Raw genomic sequence first — 11,377 nt, 5'->3', positions numbered from 1 at the left:
CTCATAGTCTATGACCCAAGGGCTATAGACCTTGGTTTAACTCATTTAAGTCTAACCAGTACAGACCCAAATACCAATATCTTGCAAATACTAACAGCAAGAATTATACAGTGGCATTTATAACAAATACATGCAAATAAATTGATGTTCACAAAATGTTGCATAACATTTATTGAGTCGTGTCAAGGTGCTGTAGGAGAGTGCACTAGCACCGTGTCCTCAGAGAGATTAGTTATTATTTATCAGTGTGAGGAACTTATTTCTACCTTATTTATAAAGTATTTATTTACAAGTCCATCAGTTAATGTAATAATTGTCCCAACCACAGCTGCACCCCCCAACCCGGTCTCAGCAATCAGGGGCAAGCTGCACGTGTGTTTAGCGCGCCTCACGCGGACATTTAGCCGTTTTTAGCGGCTCAGGAGCCCGCAGGTACGGTGTGTGTCACTCACTCTGGTTAATCCAACAGGGAGCCGGCTCTGAGAGCTGTCTTTAGCGACTGACACATCACTACATCATTCCCTTTTCTAATGTCCTGAAGAACGGTCCGGAGCACAGGCGGAGTGTTTAGCTAACCTGCAGGAAATGTCAACGACAGTTATCCAGAAAGTAGCTAAGGGTTACCAGAGATGTTTCTGAGATGTTTGCTAGGTACTTTTAAGTTAAAAAGTCAAGAAGGGGGTTTGAAAAGCTGCTAGAAATAGCGTCAGTCACTAAGTTGGCAACACTGTGGGAGGAGCGCTTCATTTGCAACTCAGGGCAGCGCAAGCGGGAGGAGCTAATAATCGGCTTGTTTTGTTTTTTATAATCGTTCTAAACTCAGATCGTAATCGTGATTAAAATTCGATTAATTGAGCAGCCCTACCGTCTGTTGTGACACCTGACAGTCTCTCCCATTTCAATCCCAGAGTGTCCGTGCACGCATTTACCTCTGTAAAAAGATCACTCCCTGTCGTTGTCCCTTTCATCGACCGCATTGCTGCCAGCTCCTCTGTGAGCTTGAAGTCCGTTATCCCCCGGACAAATACGAGCAGCTGGGCTGTGTCGTGGACGTCACAGCTCTCGTCTAAGGCCAATGAGAAAAAGTCAAAACTTGCCACTTCACGTTGCAGCTGAAGCTCTAGGTTCCCCGCGATGTCCTCGATCCTCCTGGTAACGGTTCGCCTGGACAACGGGATTTGCTCAAATGCGCCTTTTTTTCAGGGCATATTAGTGCGGCAGAGTCCACCATGCACTCTTTGACAAACTCTCCCTCCGAAAACGGCTTGCTGTTTTTAGCTATTTTGTGGGATATCACAAAGCTGGTCCTGGTTGCTGCATCCCTGGATGTGTGAAGCTTAGTAAAAAAAGCCTTGCTGCTTTTGCAACTTTGCTAGCAAAGCTTCGGATGTCCGCGCCCTCTCAGCATCAGACAAGTTCTTGTATTTTTCCGAGTGTTTCTTGTCGTAATGCCGACTCAAATTGTAGTCCTTAAACACGGCAATCTCCTCCCCGCAAACCAAACACACGGCTTTACCTCCGACTTCAGTAAAAAAAATACTTAGCAGTCCAATTTTTGTTGAAAATCCTGCATTCGGCATCTATCTTTTTTTTTTTGCATGAGCGGACATTTCTGGGGGCTACAATCACCATGTCAACCGCGGGCACTCGTTGCTATACGTATTGCGTCATTGTGCACATAAAAAACAATTTCAAAATAAAAGCAATGCAGCCTTAGTCCATGCATGAGGTAAAATGAGAAAATACATTTATTTTGTAATTTCCAATTAACCCTACGCGGGCCGGTCAAAGTCAACCAAAGGGTCGTATGTGGCCCGCGGTCCGTAAAATGCCCAGGTTTGATCTAAGAATTTTTCCAGATGTGGGGGGGGGGGGGGGGCTTGGGGGTAAATTATGACACGTCACTAAATAAAGTAAAATTTTCTAGTGCAGAGTGGAGACAACCCATAGAAGCACTGAGTTGCTCTCATTTCAGAGAAAAATAGAACAGGTTAGATGCCCTAATAAATAAAATTATAACAAACTCAGGAATCTGTTTCTTTGCTTCACTGTTCTGGTGCTGAGAGTATCACTAATGCGGATCAAAGGCGATACACAGATGAATGCACCTCTTATTTATTATTTGGAAACTACATTTAATGCAGCTGGCAGAGGCAGAGATTTTTTCTATTGATACACGGAGTTTACAGAATCATTTTAAATTTTAATAGGGGAAGACTGCAGGAGGGAGCGGTAAAATACAGGGGGTCCCCAGCAAAAACAAGAAACTACGAGTCTGATAAAACCCGCTGGTTTTCCATCAGGCAGTCACGGGGCAGCTCCAATGGCCCAGTGGCTGTGCTGGGTCAATGTTATCAAGCTCAGTCCGGCTCGGCAGAAGGTGAACGAGCCGAGGCGACGTCGTGCTCTGCTTAAGAAGTGTTATTTTCCCGCTTCAGAAGAAGCGTCCAACGTGTTTTTACGCTTTCTCCGAGACATGTCACGTCGCTAAGTTGTTAGCGCCGCACGCTGACACGTCAATGTGCAGCGTAGCCTGCTGGAAGTTTTAAGGGTTCAGATGAAACACCCGACCTCTCAGGCTGCTCACACATCGATCTTAGGTTGTCGCTGTTGCTCTCACGCCGTAATGCAGTATTAGATGCGGTTAAAGTCAGACATGAAAAAAAAATTGTTTTTACATGAATAAGTGATGCTTAGCCTGGTGGGGGGAGGAAAATCTGGCCTAATAAGCACTGGAGGAAACCGTCAAGATCGTCAACACTTATTTATCTTAATGCTACAGTGGGGCAAAAAAGTATTTAGTCAGCCACCGATTGTGGAAGTTCTCCCACTTAAAATGTTGACAGAGGTCAGTAATTTTCATCATAGGTACACTTCAACTGTGAGAGACGGAATGTGAAAAAAAATCCATGAATTCACATGGCAGGATTTTTAAAGAATCCCACCACAGAAAATGTGACACAGAAACACACTACTTTTTTCTTCTGTTTTTTTTTTTATTTATTTATTTTTTTTAGCAGTAGTGTCATCAGCCTCTGGGTTTTAAATAATACCACACCACCCTTTCTTAAAACGAGGAACAGTTTTGAGCTGTGTGTGGCTAAAATAACAAGACATTCTGCATTTTTCCAATAGGACTACAAAAAAATCTTAGCGAGAAGAAAAAATGGCGGATTGGCTCTGTGTTTAGCCGAGGGCCATGACCATATTTGGTAGTTATCCTGACGAAATAAATTTCTGATGTAATAGATCATTAGAAAAACTGAACGGGTGGACAAATATGCCCAAAACTTAATTATTAAATATCTAAATAGCAACTCCAGTGAATAATATAAGCCTTTTTGCTCACTTAGACACTTAAAATGTGAAACACACTGTGTTAATGGATAAAAAAGTGGGTTTTTCATGTTATGTCTCCTTTAACTTTAACATACTCTGTTATGAAATGTGTATGATAACCTACATATGAGGCATGTACCAGGTATGTACCAACATTTTAAGTATGGTGAGCATGCTGTCTAATGAAGTTACTTGTTACTCACAAGGGTATAAATGGGGTAAGTACTGGGTAATTACCATGGAAGTACCCAATACTTACCCTTATGTGTTCAGTGCCCTGTGTGCACCCGTAAAATTAACCCATATTTACCCGGTATGTTCTCTTTTAAGTACCCCTGTAAGAACCTGGTACATACAGTACAAATGTCAGGCAGTATTATGTGTTGTTTGATGCCCCCAAATTGATCATTGACTGTCTTCATTTAAGTATGAGTAATGAATGTAGTGACACTACCACCACAAGTTTGAGTTTTTACTTTTAGAGAAACACTTTGCAAGCTGTGTGGTGAATTGTCATAGGAAATTTTTTTGTCCTGCGTGAAAAAGATGACCTTCAGGGTGTAGGTGCTTCTGGGGTGTTCTGTCCTGGTTCAAGAACTAATTGCTTGCTGTCTACACAGGGCTGGGGTATGGTCCCACCTGTTGGGATGCTGCCTGAAGGCCCGAAGTTGTGCAGCAAGCTCAATGGCTGGTGGCCTGAGATTTCAGATTTCTTGGACAGCCCACTACCTCATGGACTATTCTTAAGTTGTGTAGGGACCCTCCACTATTTGGTGTTCCAGGGGTTTTGATACGTAAATGGTAATGATAAATGACCCATGCTTGTATGGTGCATTTCTAGGTCAGAAGACTCCAAAGCCCTTTACACTACAGTCATTCACCTAGTTACACACAGATAGTGATGAGCTACACTGTAGCTATAGCTGGCATGGGACACACTGACAAAAGCAAGGCAGCTGAGCACAGGAGCCACCAGTATTCCGACAACCACCAACAGGCAACCTTCCAATCACTGGACAACCTGCTCTACCTCCTGAGCTACTGCTGTGACCAGAGAGACCTGCAGTGTTGATTACTTTTGGGTTTTGTTGGCTCTCTCTCACCTTGGAAAAGAAAAGAGGGTGGTAGACTGTTGGGTTTGGCTTGGTTCTTCTGTGCTTTGTAGCAGGTAGTTGGTTGCTGGAGTTGTCCATTCGGCACCAAGGGTAGTCTTGCACCCTGGTTGGCCTGCATTTGTGACAATTATGATGTTTTGGGCTGGGGCCTCTCTGACTGGCTCCCCTTCTTTGTGGCCATCCCTTGAATCTTCTGCTTGCTGTCTATTGTCTTGGGGTTATCAGCTACCTTGGCATATGTACTCACAAGGGTATAATGGTGACTTCCTTGCACTGGAACTAGTGTGGCCTGAATTGTGGTGGGGTGCCTCAACTTCAACTCTTGCACTTCATTCATGAACAACTTCTAGAGGCAAATACTCAAACACACACCCATAAACAATTATTAACACACACATATACAAACGGACACTCACACACAGAAGTATAAATAAACACAAATCTGGCCCGTGGTGTTCATCCTAAGCGCTTGACTAAGCAGCGGTGCTGCCGTGGGCTTCTCTCCCATCAAAGAGCATTAACAGGAGACATACCTCTGTAGACAGAAAAGTATAAACTAGGCTTAATCAGATTTGTTCTAACATGTGATAAACAAAATAAACCTAAGGTCACGGCAAGAGAAGCATCTCACACCTCTCTTTTTGTAAAGTTGATCTTTTCTGGAATAATGTGGCACCAGGTCTAACCATTTTGTCCACTTCAACTGTCAGAAGTGAACAGAACAGAAAACAGGTGTAGCGTCATGAAGGGCCTCTAATTTGTGACAAAGATCACATTTTCCCAGCTGGGTCAGACTGTAACTTTTAGTTCCACAGATTAATCGAGGAGTCCTGATGGCCGCTGAATATCATCCTTTATTTGCTGCTGTTCCGTCCCAGAAGAAGGACACTTAAAGTTCACGATAATAATTTAAATAATAAATTTAATAAACTCTTTGACTTTATTGAGGTTTATAATCATCATAAATAATCACTTGGTTCAGTATAAATGTATTTTTAATTACTGAAATGAATTATTATGCTTTGGGTATAATTATGATCATGGTTGATAATCGGTTATGGTGTTCAGTAACCAGAAGGTCAACTTCCACTTTATCCATCTAACACAGAGTTTATCCAGATTAAAGGTAAACTGCCATCACATGTCTTTGACTCATGACAAAGCTTTCTTGCTGTGAGAGTGGGCATGTTCTGAGGAGTTTGCTAAAACTAACTTTCCAGATGCAAAACACCAGTTCGTGAACCAACCACCATCACTGAGGATACGGGAACGGCCGTCCCTAACCTCCACCTGCTGTTCTGTCACGCTGATAAGAATAGCTACGAATAAACGCAACTGCAACCAGCTGACGAAAAAACTCCAGAGTTATTGATTTTGAGAGTTAAGACGAGAAACTCCCTCAGAGTTAAGCCAGACACTCGACACTGTGTACCCGGCGACGTCTTCGGACCAGAAAGTCGGTTCCTCGAGTCTCCTCTACCGGACCGAGTACCTGGAGGCTGACACCATCCTCCCTTGACCTCCGGATCCTCACGAAGGGTCGTCTTGCTGGGTGAGGTAGCACACAGATTGTGTCTGATGCTGTTTTCTCTAAGTAACAACAGTTAGCTGCAAAACCATCATTTCAACCCAGAACGCGCTGCTCTCGCTGAAAGAAACCTTCTGAGAATTCATCCACGCATCCAAACTCGTATTTTCAATTTAGCTTTCATTCAGTCTCAGGTTTGCCTTTTAAACACGTTTAATATCAAAGCTGGTAAATTGTCATTCATGAATTGTCATTTTTAATTGTCATTTAAATTGTCGTTCCAAATTGTCAAGTTTAAAATTGTTAGTAATAAATTCTTCATTTTTTAAACCTTGCCTCATTCTTTGAAAGGAAACACAGAAAGGTATAAATATTTCTGGTTATTGAGAAAGCAAAGATTCCTAACTTCTGATTCAAAAATAAACTTTTGCTATTAAATTTAATTATCTTCAATTAAAAGTTAATCTTTGGATTAAAATAGACCAAACAGGTTGGTGTATGAACTTACATCGATTATATAAATATCCTGGATATTTATACATGATATAAGCTTCATATGCTAATCTGCTTGGTCATTCTCAGAATCTACAACTGATAGCAAACAGTGTGATTCTGGTATGTAGAAATACCCTACACAGGGCAGTTCTAAAGAGGAGAAAAAAAAAGAAACAGATGACCTTTTGTCTGGACTTTGCTTCTTACAAACATCCAAACGTCAGTAGGTATGTATCAGAAAGTCTGTTTTGCAATCATTTTGCAATGTTTGTTGTTGTTGCATGAGTTGTGGATTGAGAGGATAAACATAGGAAACAGGTGGCTGGGGGAATATTGCTTTGATAATTTTCATTTGTCTTCCTGGAACTGAGCAACGATACTAATGAGTAGTTATTCTCTTGTGGATGACTTCCTATGAAGCTCATTAAGAGTGATGTGGTTCATTAAATATTTATAGAATGTTCTCTCTTGATTTGGGCCGAGTGAAGATGAGTGACTCAACGGCTTAAAAAGTTTTTGTTGGGCATTTGTTTTCCCTTTTTTAATTGTGACCAAAGCTATTTTAAATGTCATACAGCCTTTTCCACATAATGTGTGCAACCAAATCAGTACACACCAAATCTGTTTTCTTTTTTTCTACATAAAACTATTAACTTCGACCTGCAACAGCCTCAGTGACGGGAGCTGAAACGAGAATTTTCATAATCAATCTACACTGTAAAATGCAACCTGTAGATACTACCCAATAAAACAGGTAACAATTTGCACACAATTTGCTTATTTAATTTATACCCCATATATGTTCATGTATACCCCAGCGATGGTGGCACAGGAGTTAAGTGCTTGCCCTGTAATCAGAAGGTTTCAGGTTCGAGCCCACTCGGTCGTTGTCGTTATGTCCTTGTGCAAGAAACTTAACCCCCTTTGCCTGCTGGTGGTGGTCGGAGAGACGGGTGGCACCTGTGCTCAGCAGCCTCAGATCTTTCAGTGTGCCCCAGGGCAGCTGTGGCTACATTGTAGCTCATCCCCACCAGCGTGTGAATGTGTGTGTGATTGGGTGAATGATTGATTGTGTTGTAAAGCGCCTTGTGGGGTTCCAGAACGCTAGAAGGTGCTATATTTAATACAAGCCTTTTATCATATATTTTTGTAAATAGTGCCTTATATTAAAAGTTAAGAAATACCTAAAGGAATTTGGTAAAATCTAAGTGATATTTATTAGTAAATATTACCCAATTTTCTAAGTTAGAAAAGAAACTAAATTGTACACACATGCCAGAGCTGGGATCAGTCCTGCAACCTTCTGCTTACTGGACCACCTGCTCGACCTTCTGAGCTATACTGCTACTCATTGTAATGCTGGTATGAATATGAATTTATTCAAACAAAAGCAATACTAAGTAGCAGATTTCTGGTCCAAACAAAACAAAAGCCGAACTGAACTTGCATTCACTGTTTCTCAAGTTGCTCAGTTGATCAGAATTTCCAGATCATATTTTATTAATCGAAAATCAGCCGAATCCACATTTGTATGGGTACTAACTTTACTAGCATATTGTGCTAATGCTATAATGCTGCTAATGCTCACAAATTAAATCTAAAGTAAAGTTTGCCGACATCTTAGAGTCATATCTAGCTTACCGCTTTACTGCTGTGTCCGTTACTGCCATATTAAGAAGTAAATTACTCCTCTTTTAGATGAAGCCCTCAGTACTAGCCACTAGCCTGGCAGCCGTATGATAAAAGTGAGGCGGAGAGAGGACAGACACGCACAGAAACACACACAGAGGGTGTTTCTCAATGCCGAGGAACCTTGCCTTGATGTCTTGGCCCCGCCCCAGTTGCCTAGGAAACACTTCATCAGGAACCGCTAAGACGTGTTCCAATGTTCATAGTGTGTTCTCCATTTGTTAATCGTTTAGCTAGCTGAGCAAGGATACACGGGAGGTGTCTTGTAGCCTAGCCTTGGTCAAAAATTACCCACAATACACCACAGTATTTTCAAAAAGGCTGCGGATCAAAAGCCGGCAGCTACTTCGGGGACAATTTTCAAGTTTAAAAGTAAGTCAGCCAATTTAAAATGTTTTTTTTTTTAGATAAGTTATCTAAGGTTTGTTAGTTGCTTAGTAGTTGCCGCTTTGGTGGCTAGCAGGTAGTAACTCGCTTGTATTTTTAATCTCATAAAAATTTACACAATTTAAAAAGTAAAAGGCTCGTTATACATTTCTATTGAAACTATTACATATCGAATATAACGTTATCTCCCATGTCACTTGACGTTACGTGACCGCCGTGGAAGCCGCGGTCACGTGATGCAAGTCTGTTCCATTTAACCGTTTTCTTTGACCAAGAAAGGACAATGTCCTTCTAAGCAAGGCGCCTGGCCTCGCAAGACATCGCCTCACAAGGCAAGGCGCCTTGACATTGAGAAACACCCAGAGACACACAGCTTTCTTCTTTTGTTTTTAATTTTATTTTTTGGCAGTAGTTAGTAGCCTCAGGGTTTTAAAAACACCCACACCACCCTTCCTTAAAGAGGGGAACAGTTTTTGAGCTCTGTGTGGCTCAAATAACCAGACATTCTGCATTCTTCCAATTGAACTACAAAAATCTTAGCGAGAAGAAAAAATGGCGGATCGGCTCTGTGTTTAGTCGGATGTCCATGACCCTTTTTGGCAGTTATCGTGACGACATAATCAAAAGATGTCGTCGTCATTTTCTTCCTCCGCTTATCCAGGTCCCGGTCGCGGGGGCAGCATCCCAACTAGGGAGCTCCAGACCGTCCTTTCACCGTCCAGCTCTTCCGGCAGGACCCCAAGGCGTTCCTGGACCAGATTGGAGATGTAACCTCTCCAAAGTGTCCTGGGTCGACCCGGGGGCCTCCTGCCGGCAGGACATGCCCGAAACTCCTCCCCAGGGAGGCGTCCAGGAGGCATCCTGACCAGATGCCCAAACCACCTCAACTGACTCCTTTCGATCCGGAGGAGCAGCGGTTCTACTCTGAGTCCCTCCCGAATGTCCGAGCTCATCACCCTATCTCTAAGGCTGCGGAGGAAACTCATTTCGACCGCTTGTATCTGCAATCTTGTTCTTTCGGTCATTACCCAAAGCTCATGACCATAGGTGAGGATTGGGACGTAGATCGACCGGTAAATCAAGAGCCTGGCTTTCTGGCTCAGCTCCCTCTTCACCACGACAGATCAGGTCAGCGTCCGCATCACTGCAGACGCCGAACCAATCCGCCTGTCGATCTCCCGATCCCTCCTACCCTCACTCATGAACAAGACCCCAAGATACTTAAACTCCTCCACTGGAGGTAGGACCTCTCTCCCGACCCTGAGTTGGCAAGCCACCCTTTTCTGGTCGAGAACCATGGTCTCAGATTTGGAGGTGCTGATCCTCATCCCAGCCGCTTCACACTCGGCCATGAACCTACCCAGCAAGAGCTGGAGGTCAGAGCTGGATGAAACTAGGAGGACCACATCATCCGCAAAAACAGAGACGAGATTCTCCTGCCACCAAACTCGACACACTCCACACCACGGCTGCGCCTAGAAATTTTGTCCATAAAGGTAATGAACAGAACCGGTGACAAAGGGCAGCCCTGGTGGAGTCCAACCCTCACCGGGAACAGGCCCGACTTACTACCGGCTATGCGGACCAAACTCACGCTCCTCTGGTAAAGGGACTGAATGGCCCTTAACAGAAAGCCACCCACCCCATACTCCTGGAGCATCCCCCACAGGGTGCCTTCTCCAAATCAACAAAACACATGTGTATTGGTTAGGCAAACTCCCATGCCCCCTCCATCACCCTTGCAAGGGTATAGAGCTGGTCCACAGTTCCACGGCCAGGACGAAAACCACATTGCTCCTCCTCAATCTGAGATTCAAAGATCGATCGGACCCTCCTCTCCAGTACCTTGGAGTAGACCTTTCCAGGGAGGCTGAGGGGTGTGATCCCCCTATAGTTGGAACACACCCTCAGGTCATCCTTCTTAAAGATGGGGACCACCACCCCGGTCTGCCACTCCACAGGTACTGCCTCCGATGACCACGCAATGTTGCAGAGATGTGTCAACCACAAGAGCCCTACAACATCCATAACCTTGAGATACCCAGGACGAATCTCATCCACCCCCGGTGCTCCGCCGCTGTGTAGTTGTTTGACTACCTCAGCAACTTCTGCCCTCGAGATTGGACAGTCCATCTCCAGGTCTCCTGCCTCTGGTTCCTCCTCGGAATGCGTGTAGGTGGGATTGAGGAGCTCCTCAAAGTATTCCTTCCACCGTCCGCCTATAGCCCCAGTTGACGTCAGCAGCTCCCCATCCCCAATGTAAACAGTGTGAGCGAGTTGCTGCCTTCCTCTCCTGAGGCACCGGACAGTTTGCCAGAACCTCTTTGGAGCCGATCTATAGTCTTTCTCCATGGTCTCACCAAACTCCTCCCACGCCCGAGATTTTGCCTCGGCAACTGCCACTGCTGCACCCCGCTTGGCTATCCGGTTCCTGTCTGTTGCCTCCGGAGACCCACAGACCAGCCACGCCCTGTAGGCCTCCTTCTTCAGCCTGACAGCTCCCCGAACCTCTGGTGTCCACCAGCGAGTACGGGGGTTGCCACCACGACTGGCACTGATGTTTTAGACAATTTAAAAAAACTTAACGGGTTAACAAATATGAGCAAAACTTTATAATAAAATATCTAAATAACACCTCTAGTGAATAATATAAGGTTTTTTGCACACTTAAGACACTTAAAATGTGAAACACACTGTATTAAGGGATAAAAATGTGGGTTTTTCATGATATGTCTCCTTTAACTAATATATTTTAGATATTTTATTGGGTGATATTTAACATTCCAAAAAATTGGGGGTTTTTTCAGTGTAGGTATTTATCATG

General features: G+C 43.8%; 1 protein-coding gene across 2 annotated transcripts in view; it reads left to right on the top strand.

The window, feature by feature from the left end:
• Positions 1-11,377, top strand: part of LOC107380006 (diablo IAP-binding mitochondrial protein) — a 155,634-nt gene that overhangs the window by 118,959 nt on the left and 25,298 nt on the right. The gene's annotated exons all lie outside the window — the stretch shown is intronic.

This window comes from Nothobranchius furzeri, chromosome 13 (genome assembly GCF_043380555.1).
Source record: "Nothobranchius furzeri strain GRZ-AD chromosome 13, NfurGRZ-RIMD1, whole genome shotgun sequence".
Classification (NCBI taxonomy): domain Eukaryota; kingdom Metazoa; phylum Chordata; class Actinopteri; order Cyprinodontiformes; family Nothobranchiidae; genus Nothobranchius; species Nothobranchius furzeri.
The sequence above is the reverse complement of the archived record's forward strand: the minus strand, read 5'-3'. Positions and strand labels throughout refer to the sequence as shown.